Source organism: Mus musculus, chromosome 6, assembly GCF_000001635.26.
Source record: "Mus musculus strain C57BL/6J chromosome 6, GRCm38.p6 C57BL/6J".
NCBI lineage: Eukaryota > Metazoa > Chordata > Mammalia > Rodentia > Muridae > Mus > Mus musculus.
Window position 1 is genome coordinate 130,500,447 of NC_000072.6, and position 22,313 is coordinate 130,522,759.

At 37.1% G+C, this 22,313-nt stretch overlaps 1 pseudogene; it reads right to left on the reverse strand.

The window, feature by feature from the left end:
• LOC115486437 overlaps positions 1-21,438 on the reverse strand; it is a 39,382-nt pseudogene extending 17,944 nt beyond the window's left edge.
• Between the last annotated feature and the right edge of the window lie 875 nt (positions 21,439-22,313).

Here is a 22,313-nt window from a genome sequence, read left to right on the forward strand (position 1 = left end):
TGAATTCCTTCTTTATGTCCTCTACCATCATCATGAGATATGCTTTTAAATCCAGGTCTACCTTTTCAGGTGTGTTAGGGTGTCCTGGACTGGGCGAAGTGGGCGTTCTGGGTTCTGATGATGGTGAGTGGTCCTGGTTTCTGTTAGTAGGATTCTTACGTTTACCTTTCGCCATCTGGTAATCTCTGGAGTTAGTTGTTATAGTTGTCTTTGTTAAAAGATTGTTCCTCTGTTGATTTTGTTACCCTCAATCAGCAGGCGTGGGAGACAAGCTCTCTCCTCTGAGATTCAGTGGTCAGAGCAGTCTCTGCAGGCAAGCTCTCCTCTTTCGGGGAAGGTGTACAGTTATCTGGTGTTTGGACCTCCTCCTGGCTGAAGGTGAAAACCCAAAACAGGATCTTTCCCAGAAGCTGTGTTGCTTTGTCCAGGAAGGTGGCCGGTTGTCTGGAGTCGAAGATGTCGCCGCCTCAGAAGCTCTGTGGCTCTCGACAGGAAGGTGGCCGGTTGTCTGGAGCCGAAGATGGCGCCGCCCCAGAAGCTCTGCAACTCTCGCCTGTACGAGAAACGGCTGGCCTCTGTATTCCACACGGTCACCCGTGCAGCCTGCCCTCCACGGAGTCCCGGAGCCAAGAAGCTCCATGCAATTTTTAATCACTAGTATTCTGAACTACAGCTTGAGGTCAGGGAAAGTGACTCCCATAGAAGACATTTATAGATAGTAATGGATTTTTCAGGGGCTAGAGAGATGGGTCAATGCTTGATAGAAATGACTGATCTCCCAGAGGTCCTGAGTACAATTCTTAGCAATCACATGGTAGCACACAGCCATCTGTAATTGGAACGGATGCCCTCTTCTTGTGTGTTTGAAGACAGCAACACAGTGCTCAAATACATTAAATAAATGAATGAATGATTAAATAAATAAATAAATAAATAAAAGTTTTAAAAACCAATGGATTAAGCTATCCTGAGTAATTCTATAGTATATAGAACTGACTCCCAAATTTCCACCAGAGTACTCCTACATCAGAGAAACAACTTCAGCAAGGTTTTAGCAACTAACTCAAACTAATGAGTAGCCTTCTCCTGATTAAAGGATAAATGGGCTGCAAAAAAAGTAGGTACATTAACCCTTTAAAATATGCCAGAAATAATATAAAATATGTTGATGTGACCCAAACAAAGTAAGTGAAATATCTCTATGATCAGAAGTTGAAGTGTCTGAGGAAAGAAATCTAAGATGACCTCAGATGATGGACAGATCTCCCATGCTCATTGGCAGAATTAACCTATTAACAATTGCCATCTTGCCAAAAGTAACCTACACTTTCAATGCAATCTCCATGAAACTTCCAAGTCAATACTTCAGAGATAGAGGAAGTCTCAAATTCATCAAAAATCTACTTTTAGTACTACAAATAAAATTGTCAATAATATCACTCTTAATGTTATATCTTTTTACACTAGATATGTACATCACTAAGAATTGAATGGAGAAACAATATGTATATCAAAAATATACATCAAGAGAAAGACTTCAGAGCACGTCATCTTATATATTTTTTTATCATAACCTCATATCAAGGATCAGGAACCTAAGCAGAAGATGACACAGAAGGATTTTAAAGGCCAGATATAGTGAATGATGCTAAATAAAATGCATGTTTTCCGATGCAAACAGAACAATGTCCACATAAAATCAATGAGAATATGACAGCATTCACAAGACCAAAACAAGGAAAACAATACCCTAGCTTTAAGAAGGAGAAAGAATTAGAATGTGTCAACAAAGCAAAAAACTATACAAAGTTCACAAATTTTTAGAGAGGCAAAATAATTTTTATACTATGTAAGGACACAAGTTCGATTCTGGAAAATTTGCTAGAACAACTCAGACTCCATGATGAAATACATTTTTGGTTTCTAATTTTTTTCATACGAGAGAAAGAGAAAGAGAAAGAGAGAGAGACAGAAAGTGAGAGAAAAAGATGGAGGCAGAAAAAGAGACAAAAAGACAGAAAATTCAGAGAAATCATGATATTGAGTTTGTTTAGAGAGTGGAGGTGGTCTGCAAGAAGCTGAAAAAGGAAATATGAGAAAAATATACTCTATAAAACAACTAAAAATGGAATAAATCAATAAATTACTCAAATATAAATGATCATTATTGATCATTCACATATAACAGAAAAATAACAGTAATGAGAATATAAAATAACCTGCTACTTTGTAAAATCATTAAAACCTAGTATATTTCAAACCATGAGTATTCAGGTAAAATGAGGCAGAGATCGTATAGTAACCATGGTTATAAAGTTTCTTTTATTCATTATTCTGAAAGAAATTCTTAGGAACAATTTCTATTGCAGAGCCTTACTAGCCATAGGTCAGGTCTAGATTACTCCTCGTTTTACATTCATGACATGACATATAATTTTTACTTCAAATTACCTGTTTTTTCCCTTCCATATCTTCTCTATCAGCAATCCATGTTTCTTTGTTTTGTTCAAGACAGATGATTACCTCTGACTTTGAAACTGCAACACCTGTACATTCAAATGTGCACAAAAATATACCATTGAATATACTCATATACCAGCACAGAATTATGATATTTAAGAGACATGGAGAGAATAAATTATAAATGAATGACATTTTATATTCACTTCTTTACAAAGTGTTTTAGAGTCTACACACTGACGCCTTTTGAAATTCTGAATTTCATTGTACATTTACAACATTCAATAAAGCCAACTTTGGGAGTCAAAGTACATTCATGTATAAAAACAACACACTGCCTTTTCAAAAAGTGTATAATATTTGCTGATCAGCATGTTAAAAGTAAAAGCAAAATAAAGGTAAATAACATATTAACTATAAATCAGAAAGTATTAAATACATATAAAGCAAAAGAGAAAGACTAATTAATGGATGTCAGACCCAAATAATAGTAGGAATTTTAGATATCTCTAAATGAAGTAGAAATTATGCAGTAAAAGCATTCTTACCCACAGAAACCAGGTTATTGTAATTCTCCAACATGACATCTCTGTACAAAGCTCTCTGAGCAGAATCCAGACATTCCCACTCCTCCTTAGAGAACTCTATAGCCACATCCATGAAAGTCAATAGACCCTAAAATTAAAATTAACAGTATTCTCTTTTTTTATCAATTGGTCAACGGAATGATAGTTAAATATAGAACTTTTTGATACCAATTACTAACATGCATATTTGAAAAATGATTTTTGAGAAAAAAAAGTTGTCACTTCTCTGAACAGTTCCAATAGTCAAGAAAAATTCATGATGATAGTAGTTACCTTTTTGAGGACATGTTGCATAATCCCCTATGTGATCTAATGGTGATTACCAAAGCCAGCATGAAGCAGATATTTACAACAAGCTTGTAGTGATTAAATTTCTACAAAAAAAATATACTGGACAACATAAGGAGATAACTTTTACTGCTGAAAAACTCACCCATTTTCTACAAGAATACTACCATGGACTCAAATTGTGCTTAAGGGTTTTGTTGGAAATTTTCATTCATTTCTGTTTTTAAATATTATTGGTTTACATGGTATGATTTTCCCACTTTAGGGCTATATGACCTGGATGACAGGTATTTCAGTTATGCAAGGTGTAGGCTTAGTCTACAACGTAATTTTCAATATTATACTTCTGGAGTATCAATAAAAATAAAATCATAGATGGGTCAGCATGACATGAAGAAATCTATTAAATGGTTACAGCAAAAGGAAGGCAAAAATCTCTTACAAAAGGTCCTGAGATGAAAGATTCAAGAAATATGCACCTATCTTCACAGACTCTAAGGACACACAGTAGAAATCAAAATATACATTCATCTTAGTCTCATGTAAACTCAGTTTTGTGATTAGAAATGTTTACGTATTTTCACATTATGTTTTCATTTATGCAAGTCATATTGAAAACATGAAGGAGACTGGTAAAAAGGAAAATTATTTTTTATCTCACCAGTGAAATAACATTTAAGGAAGTAATACTGAGCATCATATGAAAAAAATAGTTCTTTATATTAGAGCTAGAATAGGGAAGGTTTGAAAGTTCTGAAAATGAAATATTTCTTTAAGAACAGTCAATTCTTCCAAAACCCATGCATACATTTACCTTAGAAGAAGGCATCTTTCCTTTCTCATTCAGAAGTGAATGTCTCACAAAGGTTTACATTAAATTTTCACCTTCCAGAAACCATCTGCATGTAGCAGGAACGACTCTCCCTTTTTCTAGAAAACAATGAAGATTAGAAAGCAGGAATCAATACTTGCCACACCCCATGTCTTGTGCCTGAGGAGATTTGAAGGAAAGAGGAGTTTCTACAGGCAGAAGAAACAAGATTTTCGTAAGAATTTCCATATATTTGCCTGAGATGACTTATCAAAACAGAATTGACACATATTTTTTCGATAATGGCCAGAATCGTAGAAGTATCACCAGCTGGAGTGATTTCTCATACTGGTAAGCAAGAGACTTTCCAGGAGTGAAGAAAAGGCAATAAATGTCTGCTTCACTACGATCTCAACAGAGATATTTCTTCTACCATCTTACTCCCTCCATCCCATAGTTTTTAAGGAAATCCCAGAATCATATAATCTAAACAGGTCCTTTTAACAGTGACTTGCTTCTTTTGAATTCATGATCAAGAACACTATTTATACCTATATATGACCCTCCTGCAGCACTTTTAGTCTGTTCACCTGTCACTGAAAGGAGCTGAACTTCATTCTCTTACAACTTCTTCCATCTTGGCACTTTTGACTGACAAGAGGTTGAAAATGCAGTTATATTAAAAGCATATTTACCAACCAATATGATTAAATTTCTACAAAAATATACTGCACAACAAAAGAAGATAAGTGTACTGCTGCAAAACTAACTCATTTTCTACAAGAATACTACCATGAATTCAAACTGTGCTTCAAGGTTTTGTTGGACATTTTCATTCATTTCTTCTTCTCAATATTTTTGCTTTACATGGTATGATTTTCACACTTTATGCCTATATGACCTGGATGGCAGAATTTTCAGAAATGCAAGATGTAGGTTTAGTCTACAAAGAAATTTTCAAATTTTGTGATGTACATTTAATTAATAAAATTTATATTGCAATTATCTTTTTTTCTTTTCTTTTTCTTCTTTCTTTTTTTAAATACATTTTAATTAGGTATTTTCCTCATTTACATTTCCAATGCTATCCCAAAAGTCCTCCATACCCTTCCCCCCACTCCCCTAAAAACTCACTCGCACTTTTTGGCCCTGGCATTCCCCTGTACAGGGGCATATAAAGTTTGTAAGTCCAATGGGCCTCTCTTTCCAGTGATGGCCGACTAGGCCATCTTTTGATACATATGCATCTATAATCAAGAGCTCCGGGGTACAGGTTAGTTCATAATGTTGTTCCACCTATAGGGTTGCAGATCCCTTTAGCTCCTTGGGTATTTTCTGTAGCTCCTCTATTGGGGTCCCTGTGATCCATCCAATAGCTGGCTGTGAGCATCCACTTCTGTGTTTGCTAGGCCCCGGCATAGTCTCACCAGAGAGAGCTCTATCTGGGTCCTTTCAGCAAAATCTTGCTGGTGTGTGCAATGGTGTCAGCATTTGGAAGCTGATTATGGGATGGATCCCTGGATATGGCTGTCTCTACATGGTCCATCCTTTCCTCACAGCTCCAAACATTGTCTCTGTAACTCCTTCATTGGGTGTTTTGTTCCCAATTCTAAGAAGGGGCAAAGTGTCCACATTTTGGTTTTGTTCTTCTTGAGTTTCATGCATTTAGCAAATTGTATCTTATATCTTGGTTATCCTAAGTTTCTGGGCTAATATCTACTTATCAGTGAGTACATATTGGTGAGTTCCTTTGTGATTGGGTTACCTCACTCAGAATGATGCCCTCCAGGTCCAACCATTTGCCTAGGAATTTCATAAATTAATTCTTTTTAATAGCTGAGTAGTACTCCATTGTGTAGATGTACCACATTTTCTGTATCCATTCTTCTGTTGAGGGGCATCTGGGTTTTTTACAGCTTCTGGCTATTATAAATAAGGCTGATATGAAGATAGTGGAGCATGTGTCCTTCTTACCAGTTGGGACATCTTCTGAATATATGCCCAGGAGAGGTATTGTGGGATCCTCTGGTATTACTATGTCCAATTTTCTGAAGAACCACCAGACTGATTTCCAGAGTGGTTGTACAAGCTTGCAATCCCACCAACACTGGAGGAGTGTTCCTCTTTCTCCACCTCCTCCCCAGCATCTGCTGTCACCTGAATTTTTTATCTTAGCCATTTTGATTGGTGTGAGGTGGAATCTTAGGGTTGTTTTGATTTGCATTTCCCTGATGATTAAGGATGTTGAACATTTTTTTCAGGTGCTTCTCTGCCATTCAGTGTTCCTCAGGTGAGAATTCATTGTTCAGCTCTGTGCCCCATTTTTTTAATGGGGTTATTTGTTTTTCTGGAATCCACATTCTTGATGTCTTTATATATATTATATATTAGTTTCCTATCTGATTTAAGATAGGTAAAGATCTTTTTCCAATCTGTTGTCGGTCTTTTTGTCTGGTTGACAGTGTCTTTTCCCTTACAGACACCATTGCATACACTAGCAAAATTCTGCTGAAAGGACCCAGATAGAGCTATCTCTTGTGAGATTATGCCGGGGCCTAGCAAACACAGAAGTAGATGATCACAGTCAGCTATTGGGTGGATCACAGGGCTCCCAATGGAGGAGCTAGAGAAAGTACCCAAGGAGCTAAATTGATCTGCAACCCTATAGGTGGAACAACATTATGAACTATCCAGTACCCCAGAGCTCTTGACTCTAGCTGCATATGTATCAAAAGATGGCCTAGTCGGCCATCACTGGAAAGAGAGGCCCATTGGACTTACGAATTTTATATGCCCCAGTACAGGGGAATGCCAGGGCCAAAAAGTGTGAGTGAGTGGTTAGGGGAGTGGGGGGAAGGGTATGGGGGACATTTGGGATAGCATTGGAAATGTAAATGAGGAAAATACCTAAAAAAAAAAAGAAAGAAAGGAACTTTAGTAAAGCTCAAAGCACACATTGCACCTCACACAATAATGGTGGGAGACTTCAACACACCACTTTCATCAATGGACAGATCGTGGAAACAGAAACTAAACAGGGACACAGTGAAACTAACAGAACGTATGAAACAAATGGATCTAACAGATATCTACAGAACATTTTAACCCTAAAACAAAAGGATATACCTTTTTCTCAGCACCTCATTGTACCTTCTCCAAAATTGACCATATAATTGGTCAAAAAACAGGCCTGAACAGAAACAAAATTTTAAAATTGTCCCATGCATCCTATCAGAACACCATGGACTATAAGGCTGATCTTCAATAACAACATATATAATAGAAAGCCAACATTCACTTGGAAACTGAACAACATTCTTCTCAATGATAACTTGGTCAAGGAAGGAATAAAGAAAGAAATTAAAGACTTTTTAGAGTTTAATGAAAATGAAGCCACAACATACCCAAATTCATGGGACACAATGAAAGCATTTCTAAGAGGAAAACACATAGCTCTGTATGCCTCCAAAAAGAAACTAGAGAGAGCACACACTAGCAGCTTGACAACACATCTAAAAGATCTAGAACAAAAGGAAGCAAATTCACCCAACAGGAATAGACAGCAGAAAATAATCAAACTCAGAGGCAAAATCAACCAAGTGGAAACAAGAAGAACTATTCAAAGAATCAACCAAACGAGTAGCTGGTTCTTTGAGAAAATCAATAACATAGGTATATACTTAGCCAGACTCACTAGAGGACACAGGGACAGCATCCTAATTAACAAAATCAGAAAAGAAAAGGGAGACATAAAAATAGATCCTGGAAAATCCAAAACACCATCAGATCCTTCTACCAAATGCTACACACAACAAAACTGGAAAACCTGGATGAAATGGTCAAATTTCTAGACAGATATCAGTTACCAAAGTTAAATCTGGACCAGATTAATGATATAAATAGTCTTATATCCTCTAAAGAAATCGAAGCAGTCATTAATAGCATCCCAACCAAAAAATGCCCAGGACCAGATGGGTACAGTGCAGAGATCAGACAATGAATGAAGATCTAATTCTAGTTTTTCATAAACTATTCCACAAAATAAAAGCAGAAGGTACTCTACCCAATTTAGTCTATGAAGCCACAATTACTCTTATACCCAAACCACAGAAAGACCCAAAAAAGTTAGAGATCTTCAGACCAATTTCCCTCATGAATATCAATGCAAAAATCCTCAATAAAATTCTTGCTAACAGAATCCAAGAACACATCAAAACAATCATCCATCTGACCAAGTAGATTTAATTCCAGGGATTATGGATGGTTTAATGTACAGAAATCCATCAACGTAATCCAGTATATAAACAAAACTCAAAGAGAAAAAACACATGATCATCTCTTTAGATGCAGGAAACACATTTGACAAAAATGAATATCCACTCATGATAAAAGTCTTGGAAAGATCAGGAATTCAAGGCCCATACTTAAGCATGATAAAAGCAATCTACAACAAACCAGTAGCCAACAGCAAAGTAAATGGTGAGAAGCTAGATGCAACCCTACTAAATCAGGGACTAGAAAAGGCTGCCCACTTTCTCCCTACCTATTCAACATTGTACTTGAAGTCCTAGCCAGAGCAATTTGACAACAAAAGGATATCACGGGGAAATAAATTGGAAAGGAAGAAGTCAAAATATCACTTTTTGCAGGTGATATGATAGTATATATAAGTGACCCTAAAAATTCCACCTGAAAATTCCTAAACCTGGTAAACAGCTTGAGTGACGTAGCTGAATATAAAATTTACTCAAACAATTCAATGACCTTTTTCACCACAAAGGATAAACAGGCGAGAAAGAAATTAAGGAAACAACACCCTTCACAATAGTCAAAAATAATATAAAATACCTTGGCATGACTCTAACTAAAGAAGTAAAAGATGCGTATGATGAGAACTTCAAGTCACTGAAGAAAGAAATTAAAGAAGGTCTCTGAAGATGGAAAGATCTCCCATGCTCATGGATTGGCAGGATTAATATAGTAAAAATGGCTATCTTGCCAAAAGCAATCTAAAGTTTCAATGTAATCCCCATCAAAATTCCAACTCAATTCTTCAGTGAATTAGAAAGGACAATCTGAAAATTCATCTGGAATAACAAAAAAAAAACAAAAAAAAAAACAAAAAAAAACAAAAAAACAAAAAAACAAAAAAACAAAACAAAACAAAAAAAAAACCTAGGATAGCAAAAACTCTCCTTAAGTTTAAAAGAACCTCTGGTGGAATCACCATTCCTGACCTAAAGCTGTACTACAGAGAAATTTTGATAAAAACTGCATGGTACTGGTATAGTGACAGACAAGTAGACCAATGGAATAGAATTGAAGACCCAGAAATGAACCCACACACCTAATGTCGCTTGATCTTTGACAAGAGAGAGAAAATCATCCAGTGGGAAAAAGACAGCATTTTCAACAAATGGTGTTGGCAGAACTGGTGGTTATCATGTAGAAGAATTCGAATTGATCCATTCCTATCTCCTTGTACTAAGGTGAAATCTATGTGGATCAAGGAACTCCACATAAAACCAGAGACAGTGAAAATTATAAAGGAGAAAGTGAGGGAAAGCATTGAAGATATGGACACAGAAGAAAAATTCCTGAATAGAACAGCTATGGGTTGTGCTGTAAGATCATGAATAGACAAATGGGACCTCATAAAATTGCAAAGCTTCTGTAAGGGAAAAGAAACTGCCAATAAGATAAATACGCCACCAACAGATTGGGAAAGGATCTTTACCTATCCTAAATCAGATAGGGGACTAATATCCAATATATATATAAATAACTCAAGAAGGTGGACTCGAGGATAAGTGTCTGCCCGGGCCGGGAGTGTTTTGCCTGAGCATGGGCAGCAGACATCTTGGTTTCAGGACAATGCCTAGAATATTCTGCATAGGTGAGAGTGTGGAATACAGAACTTAACAGCTTCTGGGACAGGCGGCAGCCAAAGAGCTTCTGAGGCAGCCCCCTTTTCGGGCCCCAGACATCCGGCCACTTTCACAGCCAGAGGAGAGGTGTCCACCTAGGCTGGGAGAACTTTGCCTGAGCATTGACTGCAGACATCTTGGTTCTGGGAATCCACCTAGAGTATTCTGCACAGGTGAGTGTGGAATACAGAAACTAACAACTTCTGGGACAGGCCGGAGCAACTCAGCTTCACGGACAGGTCCTGCTTTGGGCCTTCATCTTCGGCCAGAAGGGAGGTCAGAACGCCAGATATCTGTGTACTTTCCCTGTAAGAGGAGAGCTTGCCTGCAGAGAGTGCTCTGAACACTGAAACTCAGAGGATAGAGCTAGTCTCCCAGGTCTGCTGATACAGGCTAACAGAATCACCTGAGGAAGAAGCTCTAACCAAAGACAACTAAATAAACTAACTCCAGAGATTACCATAAGGTGAAAGTAATCGTAAGAATCTTACTAACAGAAACTAAGACCACTCACCATCACCAGAACCCAGCACTCCCACCTTGCCCAGTCCAGGGCACCCCAACACACCCGAAAAGCTAGACCCAGATTTAAAAGCATATCTCATGATGATGGTAGAGGACATCAAGAAGAACTTTAATAACTCACTCAAAGAAATACAGGAGAACACTGCTAAACACCTAGAAGATCTTAAAGAGGAAGCACAAAATCCCTTAAAGAATTGCAGGAAAACACGTCCAATCGGGTGATGGAATTGAATAAAACCATTCAAGACCTAAAAAGGGAAGTAGACACAATATAGAAAACCCAAAGTGAGGCAACGCTGGAGATAGAAACCCTAGGAAAGAAATCTGGAACGATAGATGCAAGCATCAGCAACAGAATACAAGAAATGGAAGAGAGAATCTCAGGTGCAGAAGATTCCATAAAGAACATTGGCACAACAATCAAAGAAAATACAAAATGCAAAAAGATCCTAACTCAAAACATCCTGGAAATCCAGGACAGAATGAGAAGACCAAACGTACGGATAATAGGAGTAGATGAGAATGAAGATTTTCAACTCAAAGGGCCAGCAAATATCTTCGACAAAATTATAGAAGAAAACTTCCCAAACCTAAAGAAAGAGATGCCCATGAACATACAAGAAGCCTACAGAACTCCAAATAGACTGGACCAGAAAAGAAATTCCTCCCTACACATAATAATCAGAACAACAAATGCACTAAATAAAGATAGAATATTAAAAGCAGTAAGGGAAAAGGGTCAAGTAACATATAAAGGCAAGCCTATCGAATTACACCAAGTTTATCACCAGAGATTATCAAAGCAAGAAGAGCTTGTAAAGATGTTTTACAGACACTAATACAACACAAATGCCAACACAGGCTACTATACCCAGCCAAACTTTCAACTACCTTAGAAGAAGAAACAAAAGTATTCCATGACAGAACCAAATTCACACATTATCTTTCCACAAATCCAGCCCTTCAAAGGATAATAACAGAAAAAAAAAAATACAAGGACGGAAACCATGTCCTAGAAAAAGCAAGAAGGTAATCCCTCAACAAACCTACAATGAGACAGCCACAACAAAAGAATGCCAACTTTATCAACAAAAATTATAGGAAACAACAATTACTTTTCCTTAATATCTCTTAATATCAATCGGCTCAAATCCCCAATAAAACGACATAGACTAAAAGACTGGCTACACAAACAGGACCCAACCTTTTGCTACTTACAGGAAACCCATCTCAGAGAAAACGATAGACACTACCTCAGAATGAAAGCCTGGAAAACAATTATCCAAGCAAATGGTCTGAAGAAACAAGCTGGAGTAGCCATTCTAATATCTAATAAAATTGACTATCAACCCAAGGTCATCAAAAAAGACAAGGAGGGACACTTCATACTCATCAAAGGTAAAATCTTCCAAGAGGAACTCTCAATTCTAAATATCTAAGCTCCAAATAAAAGGACAACCACATCCATTAAAGAAACTTTAGTAAAGCTGAAAGCACACATTGCACCTCACACAATAATAGTGGGAGACTTCAACACACCACTTTCATTAATGGACAGATGATGGAAACAGAAACTTAACAGGGACACAGTGAAACTAACAAAGGTTATAAAACAAATGGATCTAATAGATATCTACAAAACATTTTATCCTAAAACAAAAGGATATACCTTCTTCTCAGCACCTCATGGTACTTTTTCCAAAATTGACCACATAATTGGACAAAAAACAAGCCTCAACAGATACAAAAATATTGAAATTATGCCATGCATCATATCAGATCACCATGGACTAAGGCTGATCTTCGATAATAAAATAAATAATAGAAAGCCAACATTCACGTGGAAACTGAACAACACTCTCCTCAATATACCTTGTTAAAGGAAGTAATAAAGAAAGAAATTAAGGAATTTTGGAGTTTAATGAAAATGAAGCCACAGCATACCCAAACTTATTGGACACAATGAAAGCATTTCTAAGAGGAAAACTCATAGCTTTGAGTGTCTCCCAAAAGAATTTAGAGAGAGCACACATTAGCAGCTTGACAACACACCTAAAAGCTCTAGAAGAAAAGGAAGCAAATTCACCCAACAGGAGCAGGCAGCAGGAAATAATCAAACTCAGGGGCGAAATCAACCAAGTGGAAACAAGAAGAACTATTCAAAGAATCAACCAAACAAGGAGCTGGTTCTTTGAGAAAATCTACAAAATAGATAAACCCATAGCCAGACTCACTAGAGGGCACAGGGAAAACATCCTAATTAACAAAATCAGAAATAAAAAGGGAGACATAACAACAGATCCTGAAGAAATCGAAAAGACCATCAGATCCTTCTACAACAGGCTATACTCAACAAAACTGGAGAACAAGGATGAAATGGACAAGTTTCTAGACATATACCAGGTACCAGAGTTAAATCAATATCAGGTTAATGATCCAAAGAGTCCTATATCCCCCAAAGTAATAGAAGCAGTCATTAATAGTCTCCCAAGCAAAAAAAAAAAAAAAAAAAAAAAAAAACCACAGGACTAGATGGGTTTAGTGCAGAGTTCTATCAGACCTTCAAAAAAGATCTAATCTCAGTTCTTCACAAAGGATTCCACAAAATAGAAACAGAAGTTACTTTACCCATCTCATTCTATGAAGCCACAATTTCTGATACCTAAACCACAAAAAGACCCAACAAAGATAGAGAACTTCAGACCAATTTCCCTTATGAATATCGATGCAATAATCCTCAATAAAGTTCTCGCTAACCGAATCCAAGAACACATCAAAACAATCTTCCATCCTGACAGAGTAGGTTTCATCCCAGGGATGCAGGGATGGTTCAATATATGGAAATCCATCAATGTAATCCAGTATATAAACAAACTCAAAGACAAAGACCACATGATCATCTCGTTAAATGCGGAGAAAGCATTTGACAAAATCCAAAACCCATTCATGATAAAAGTCTTGGAAAGATCAAGAATTCAAGGCCCACACCTAAACATGATAAAATCAATCTACAGCAAACCAGTAGCCAACATCAAAATAAATGGTGAGAAGCTGTAAGCAATCCCACTAAAATCAGGGCCTAGACAAGGCTGGCCACTTTCTCCCTACCTATTCAACATTGTTTTGAAGTTCTAGCCAGAGCAATTCGACAACAAAATGAGATCAAAGGGCTATAAATTGGAAAGGAAGAAGTCAAAATATCACTTTTTGCAGATGATATGATAGTATATATGAGTGACCCTAGAAATTCTACCAGAGAACTCCTAAGCCTGATAAACAGCTTCAATGAAGTAGCAGGATGTAATATTAATTCGAACAAGTCAAAGGTCTTCCTGTATACAAAGGATAAATAGGCTGAGGAAGAAATTGGGGAAACAACACCCTTCTTAATAGTCACAAACAATATAAAATACCTTGGCATGACTCTAACTAAGGAAGTGAAAGATCTGTATGATAAGAACTTCAAGTCACTGAAGAAAGAAATTAAAGAAGATTTCAGAAGATGGAAAGATCTCCCATGCTCATGGATTGGCAGGATCAATATAGTAAAAATGGCTATCTTGCCAAAAGCAATCTACAGATTCAATGAAATCCCCATCAAAATTCCAACTCAATTATTTAACGAATTAGAAATAGTAATCTGAAAATTCCTCTGGAAATAACAAAAAACCTAGGATAGCAAAAACTCTTCTCAAGGATAAAAGAACCTCTGGTGGAATCACCATGCCTGACCAAAAGCTGTACTACAGAGAAACTGTGATTAAAAACTGCATGATACTGGTATAGTGAAAGACAGGTAGACCAATGAAATAGAATGGAACACCCCAAAATGAACCCACACACCTATGATCACTTGATCTTTGACAAGGGAGCAAAAACCATCCAGTGGAAAAAAGACAGCATTTTCAACAAATGGTACTGGCACAACTGGCAGTTACCATGTAGAAGAATGCGAATTGATTCATTCCTATCTTCTTATACTAAGTTCAAATCTAAGTGGATTAAAGAACTCCACATAAAACCCAAGATACTGAACCTTTTTGAGGAGCAAGTAGGGAAAACCCTGGAAGTTATGGGTACAGGGCAAAAATTCCTGAATAGAAAAGCAATGGCTTGTGCTGTAAGATTGAGAATGATAAATGGGACCTAATAAAATTGCAAAGGTTCTGCAAGGCAAAAGACACCGTTAATAAGACAAAAAGGAAACCAACAGATTGGGAAAGGATCTTTACCTATCCTAAATCAGATAGGGGACTAATATCCAATATATATATATATATATATAACACAACAAGGTGGACTCCAGAAAATCAAATAACCCCATTAAATTGGGGTTCAGAGGTAAACAAAGGATTCTCACTTGAGGAATACCAAATGGCTGAGAAGCAATTGAAAAAATGTTCAACATCCTTAATCATCAGGAAAATGCAAATCAAAACAACCCTGAGATCCCACCTCAAACCAATCAGAATGGTTAAGATCAAAAATTCAAGTGACAGCAGATGCTGGCATGGATGTGGAGAAAGAGGAAGACTTCTCCATTTTTGGTGAGACTGCAAGCTTATACAACCACTCTGTAAATCAGTCTGGCAGTAACTCAGAAAACTGGACATAGTACTACTGGAGGATCCCGCAATACCTCCCCTGGGCATATATCCAGAAGATGTCCCAACTGGTAAGAAGGACACATGCTACACTACGTTCATAGCAGCCTTATTTATAATAGCCAGAAGATGGAAAGAACCCAGATGCCCCTCAAAAGAGGAATGGATAGAGAAAATGTGGGACTTTTACACAATGGAGTACTATTCAGCTTTTAAAAAGAATGAATTTATGAAATTCTTAGGCAAATGGTTGGACCTGGAGGGCATTATCCTGCGTGAGGTAACCCAATCACAAAAGAACTTGCACAATATGTACTCACTGATAAGTGGATTTTAGCCCAGAAATTTAGAATACCCAAGATGTAAGATACAATTTGCCAAACGCATGAAACTCAAGAAGAACGAAGACCAAAGTGTGGACACATGCCCTTTCTTAGAATTATGAACAAAACACACATGGAAGGAGTTACAGAGACAGAGTTTGGAGCTGAGACGAAAAGATGGACCATCTAGAGACTGCCATATCCGGGGATCCATCCCATAATCACTTCTAAACCCTGATACCATTGCATACACTAGAAAGATTTTGCTAAAAGGACCCAGATATGGATGTCTCTTGTGAGACTATGCCGGGGACTGACAAACACAGATGTGGATGCTCACAGTCAGCTATTGGATGGATCACAGGGCCCCCAATGGAGGAGCTAGGGAAAGTACTCAAGGAGCTGAAGGGATCTGCAATCCTATAGGTGGAACAACAATATGAACTAACCAATTACCCCACCCCCCTTGGGCTCGTGTTTCTAGCTGCTTATGAATCAGAAGATGGCCTGGTCGTCCATCAGTGGAAAGGGAGGCCCATTGGTCGAGCAAAATTTATATGCCTCAGTACAGGGGAACGGCAGGGCCAAGAAGTGGGAGTGGGTGGGTAGGGGAGTTCGTGGGGGAGCGTGTAGGGAACTTTTGGGATAGCACTGGAAATGTAATTGAAAGAAATATCCAATAAAAAATACAGAAAAAAGAAAACATTAAAAAAAAAGAAGTTGGACTCCAGAAAATCCAATAACCCCATTAAAAAATGGGGCTCAGAGCTAAACAAAGAATTCTCACCTGAAGAATACTGAATGGCTAAGAAGCACCTGAAAAAATATTCAACATCCTTAATCATCAGGGAAATGCAAATCAAAACAACCCTGAGATTCCACCTCACACCAGTCAGAATGGCTAAGATCAAAAATTCAAGTGACAGCAGATGCTGGCCAGGATGTGGAGAAAGAGGAACAGTCCTTCATTGTTGGTGGGATTGCAGGCTTGTAGATTCACTCTGGAAATCATTCTGGCGGTTCCTCGGAAAATTGGACACAGGATTATAGAAGGATCCTTGAATACCACTCCTGGGCATAAATCCAGAAGATGTTCCAACTGGTAAGAAAGACACATGCTCTACTATGTTCATAGCAACCTTATTTATAATAGCCATAAGCTGGAAAGTCCTTCAACAGTGGAATGGATACAGAAAATGTGGTACATTTACACAATGGAGTACTACTCAGTTATTAAAATCAATGAATTTATGAAATACCTAAGCAAATGGATGGACCTGGAAGGCATCATCCTGAGTGAGGCAACACAATCACAAAAAAACTCACATGATATGTACTCAGTGATAAGTGGATATTAGCCCAAAAACTTAGAATACCCATGATATAAGATACAACTTTCGAAACACATGAAGCTCAAGAAGAACGAAGACCAAAGTGTGGACACTTGGCCCCTTCTTAGAATTGTGAACAAAACACCCATGGAAGGAGTTACAGAGACAATATTTGGAGCTGAGAGGAAAGGATGGACCATCTAGAGACTGCCATACCTGGGGAGCCATCCCATAACTAGCCTCCAAACGCTGACACCGTTGCATACATTAGCACGATTTTGCTGAAAGGACCCTGATATAGCTGTCTCTTGTGTGACTATGCCGGGGCTTAGCAAACACAGAAGTGGATGCTCACACTCAGCTATTGGTTGAACCACGGGGCCCCCAGTGGAGGAGCTAGAGAAAGTAACCAAGGAGATAAAGGGGTCTTTAACCCTATAGGTGGAACAACAATATGAATTAACCAGTACCCCCTGGAGCTCGTGTCTCTAGCTGCATATGTATAAGAAGATGGCCTAGTCAGCCATTAGTGGAAATTAAGGCCCATTGTTCGTGTAAACTTTATATGCCTCATTACAGGGGATCGCCAAGGCCAAGAAGTGGGAGTGGGTGGGTAGGGGAGTGGGGGGAATGGGTATGTGGGCCTTTTGGGATAGCCATGGAAATATAAATGAAGAAAATAGCTAATAAAAAAAATAAAAAAAGAAGGAAAGGATCTTTGTCAGCTCTGTTTTGACAGGAAAATATATGTCTGGAATACATGAAAAAATCATAAATGAAATGGAAAAAATGACCCATTCAAAAAAAGCCATAGACTCTCTAATGACTTTAAGAAGTCATACTGCTTCAGTAATTAAATCAAATATAACCAAAGCAATTGATTGAAAATGCTGCACGGAAATGGGAAAATACGTTCACTTTTCAAGAATGAAATCTAGCAATTAAACAATGGAAATCTATGTGCAGAATTCTCAGAAAGTAACACATGATACAGATGTGTACCACATATTGTTATGCACTCAATGTACAAAGGACTCACTATACTACTCAATAGATACTTGCTCTACCCTGCTAATCACTACTCTACACACACACACACACACACACACACACACACACACACACACACACACACACACAAACACAAACATTGTAATGCAAATGCCCTAAATATCCTTGTACTGTTTGCTTGAAGACCAAAGTGACAGAGATTGAAGTACTAAATAGATGGTCATTTGCAATAAGTAAAAGAGGGCCTTTCCCTTTTCATCATATTTTGCAACCTCCTGTGATTTGAAAAAAATATAAAAGAGTGAGAATTTGATTGTGGACTACATCAAGAATGCACTATGAACATCAACATTTTGACCAGAGGAGGATTTGACAACTTAAAGACTCAATCACTTCCCCACCCATTGGATCCACTTAGATTTTTGGCCTGAAACAGAAGCTATGTTCCTTGTAATACAAGTTATTTTATGTGTAAAACACACACACATACATACTCAGTTGACCTCATGGTTTTCTCTGCTCAACACATACACTCTTCAAAAATGTTGTCTTAGAATTTGTCAAAAGCAATCCAATTTATTTTTGAAACATATTTTTGTTGGCATTATCAATGAGACACTGGAAGGTATGAATGCATTTGCCCAGTATAAAATGAACCATAAATACACCAAAGCAATAGTAATAGACAGCTCTAAAGTATTTATTGATATTTGTAACAAGGAGGGATTAGAGAATAAAAAAATACTCTTTAAAAGTTCAAAGACTAAGAACACAGTAACCTTCAAAGAGAATATATCTCATAAATACTAATAATCTCACATATTAACTATAAACATATGCACCATATTTGTATTATAATATTTATTACAATTATTCTTGTTAAAAACCTTACACTTAGGACACTGATTATTTAATGATTTAAAAAATGAATTCTATACAATGAATAATCAATGTCAGATGATTAATGCTGAGTGTTGGGAGCCAGAACTAAATTCTTTATAATAATGAAAGTGAACTACCAAGTCTTAGGACATAAAGTTGGACCTACTCCCCAACGTGACTACGTCCAGACAAAAGTCACCAACAGACTGTTCCCAGATGGACCCCATCCTCAAGCTGACTAAGTCCAGATGAAGGTCACCAACAGTTACCACAAAATGATGCCAGACCTGACAAAAGCAGCAGATGTCATAACCACAAGATGTACTTTTAGATATCATTGTAGTCACCAAGGAATATTACCATTGCCCCTTCCCCTGCCCTTCTGCATAAGGGTTATTTCGCCTTTTTCTATAAAAACAACTACAAGTTTTGCTGAATACAATGGGGCCTGGACAAGATTCAGATTGACTCCGTGTCTTTTCTGTGCTTGGTTCCCTTTCTCTCTCACCCCCCATTTGGTTTTAGGAGGAGTCCCCATGAGACCCATGAATAACTGGACCTGCTGGACATTTGTAAGGTTTCTGTCCTGTATGGATTCTGTACTGAACTTGAAGTTTGTAGGATTGTGTAAAAGATTTCCCACATTCCTTACATTTGTAAGGTTTCTCTCCTGTATGTATTCTGTAGTGAACTTTAAGCTCTGAGTTCTGTATAAAAGATTTTCCACATTCATCACATTTGTAAGGCTTCTGTCCTGTATGGATTCTGTAGTGAACTGGAAGTTTGTAGGACTGTGTAAAAGATTTCTCACACTCATTACATTTGCAAGGTTTCTCTCCTGTATGAATTTGTTGGTGAACTTTAAGGTCTGAGTTCTGGATAAAAGATTTGCCACACTCATTACATTTGTAAGGTCTCTCTCCTGTATGGATTCTATGGTGAATTTTAAAGTATGTGCTCCTTTTAAAAGATTTGCCACAGTCAGCTATTGAATGGACCACAGGGCCCACATTGGAGGAACTAGAGAAAACACCCTAGGAACTAAAGGGAACTGCAACCCTATAGGTGGAACAACAATATGAACTAAGCAGTACCCCGGAGCTCTTTTCTCTAGCTGCATATGTATCAAAAGATGGCCTAGTCGGCCATCACTGCAAAGAGAGGCCCATTGGACTTGCAAACTTTATATGCCCCAGAACAGGGGAACGCCAGGGCCAAAAAGGGGGAGTGGGTGGGTAGGGGAGTGGGGGTGGGTGGGTATGGGGGACTTTTGGTATAGCATTGGAAATGGAAATGAGTTAAATACCTAATAAAAAATGGAAAAAAAGATTTGCCATATTTAGAACATTTGTAAGGCTTCTCTCCTGTATGGATTCTGTAGTGATATTTAAGCTCTGAGTTCTGTGCCAAAGATTTCCCACATTCATTACATTTGTAAGGTTTTATTCCTGTATGAATTATGTAGTGAACTTTAAGCACCTTCTTCAGTGTAAAAGATTTGCCACATTTGTTACATTTGTTAGGCTTCTCTCCTGTATGGATTCTGTAGTGAACTTGAAGTTGTGAGTTCCGTGTAAACGATTTCCCACATTCATTACATTTGTAAGGTTTCTCTCCTGTGTGGATTCTGTAGTGAACTTGAAGCCGTGAGTTGTGTGTAAACAATTTCCCACATTCAGAACATTTGTGAGGTTTCTCTCCTGTGTGGATTCTGTAGTGACCTTGAAGATTTGATGATTGTGTAAAAGATTTCCCACATTCATTACATTTGTAAGGTTTCTCTCCTGTATGAGTTCTGTAGTGAACTTTAAGCACATTTTTCTGTGGAAAGATTTCCCACATTCATTACATTTGTAAGGTTTCTCTCCTGTGTGGATTCTGTAGTGAACTTGAAGTTTTGAGAACTGTGAAAATGATTTTCCAGAGTTATTATCTTTATGAATTCTTTCTCCTGTACAGTTTTCATGGCTCACTTTAAGACTTGAGGAACAGATAAATAATTTTCAACATTCATTACATTTGTAATGTGTCTCTTGGGTAGGAGTTCTATAATAAGCTGGAAGATTTGAGGACTGGATAAATGATTTCTCATACTTATTACATTCATTTGCTTTACATGTTCTCTCTAAATTTAATGATTCATTTGAGGCATCCCTGTATGTATCATAGAGGTATCTCTTGGACTCTCCATTTATCCATGGTCCAGTATACCAGCTATGAATTGAAGATTCACTTAAAATGGCATTCTTGTTTTCATTCATAAACAGTTTCTCTGTAGTATGCTGTTGTGAAGAAGACTGGGAGCAGGGATTAAAGATAGCTACTTTTTTATGCTTGCTATAATGATATTCTGGAATAAAGCTGCTTATCTGATTTTCACTTGGATGAGTTTTACAAATAGAATCTTCTAATAAGGCATTACCTTGATATAATATCTCTCTATATTGATTGCCTACGTAATACACTAGTAAAGGATTCTTAACAAAGCCTATATTAATATCAATTATCGTTTTAGAGCTTTTAAAATTACCTCCCACATTATATCTTCCATGATTCATTGCATTCGTAGATTCTTTCTTATGTTGATCTACATCATACTCCTTGTCAGTGAGTAGGTTTTGCTATGGGAAATGCCATAAGTTTTAAGAGAAGATTCCTTCACCTTGATGACATTCAGTACCTTTTTCATGGCTCTACCATCTCATTTGTTCATAGAGAACTGAAGCACTGTTTAATCTCATATTCTGTAATATACACATCAGGAAAATCAATTTATTCTCCCAAATGTCACTTTGTAATGTTTGTATATTTCTGTGTAAAATAGTGTTGTGTTTCAAATCTTGTGAATGTTTTCCTAGAGAATCCTTCAGTTGTGAAAATGAGAGTGAACCAGAATAACTTCTTTCAAGGGAAGTTAGAGCTTCTTGATAATTGTTAGAAATGGAAAAGATGTGCTTTTCCAATTGATCATTTACATAATCATATAGTTCATACTCTGTACTATCACATCTATCTTTCCAGAACTTGTTTCAATATAGATCTGAAAGGCTACTACATCCAAATATTTGTGATATTTCATTTTGGAAGTAATCCTGTTATGTCCTTTGGGGAGTAGCTTCTTGCTATAATCACATGACAAAGCTGAAAATATTAAAAAAATATATCATTATATGATATTCTGTAATTAGGTGAAAACAATATACATGCAAAATGCATGAAACAACACCAATGTGAGCGGTAAAAATTTAGTACAGAAGTGCAGCAATTTTACAAATGAACAATTTCATAAACATAATGCATATTAGACTATATATCATGAAACATGATAAGTATTTTATAATGTTAATGGATGTCATAATTAAGTATTCATTATAACATTATATCTTGAAACAAAAGTGTTGGAATGAATAAATAAAACATCTTCCCTGTGTGAAACTGAATCTTCAATATGGAAACAAATTATCTATCCAAAGAAAAAATACAAAAATGAGGAACTAAAATATATCCTATAGGATTTAATTATAATGCAACATTAAACAATGGATTTAAAATCAGAAAGAATAT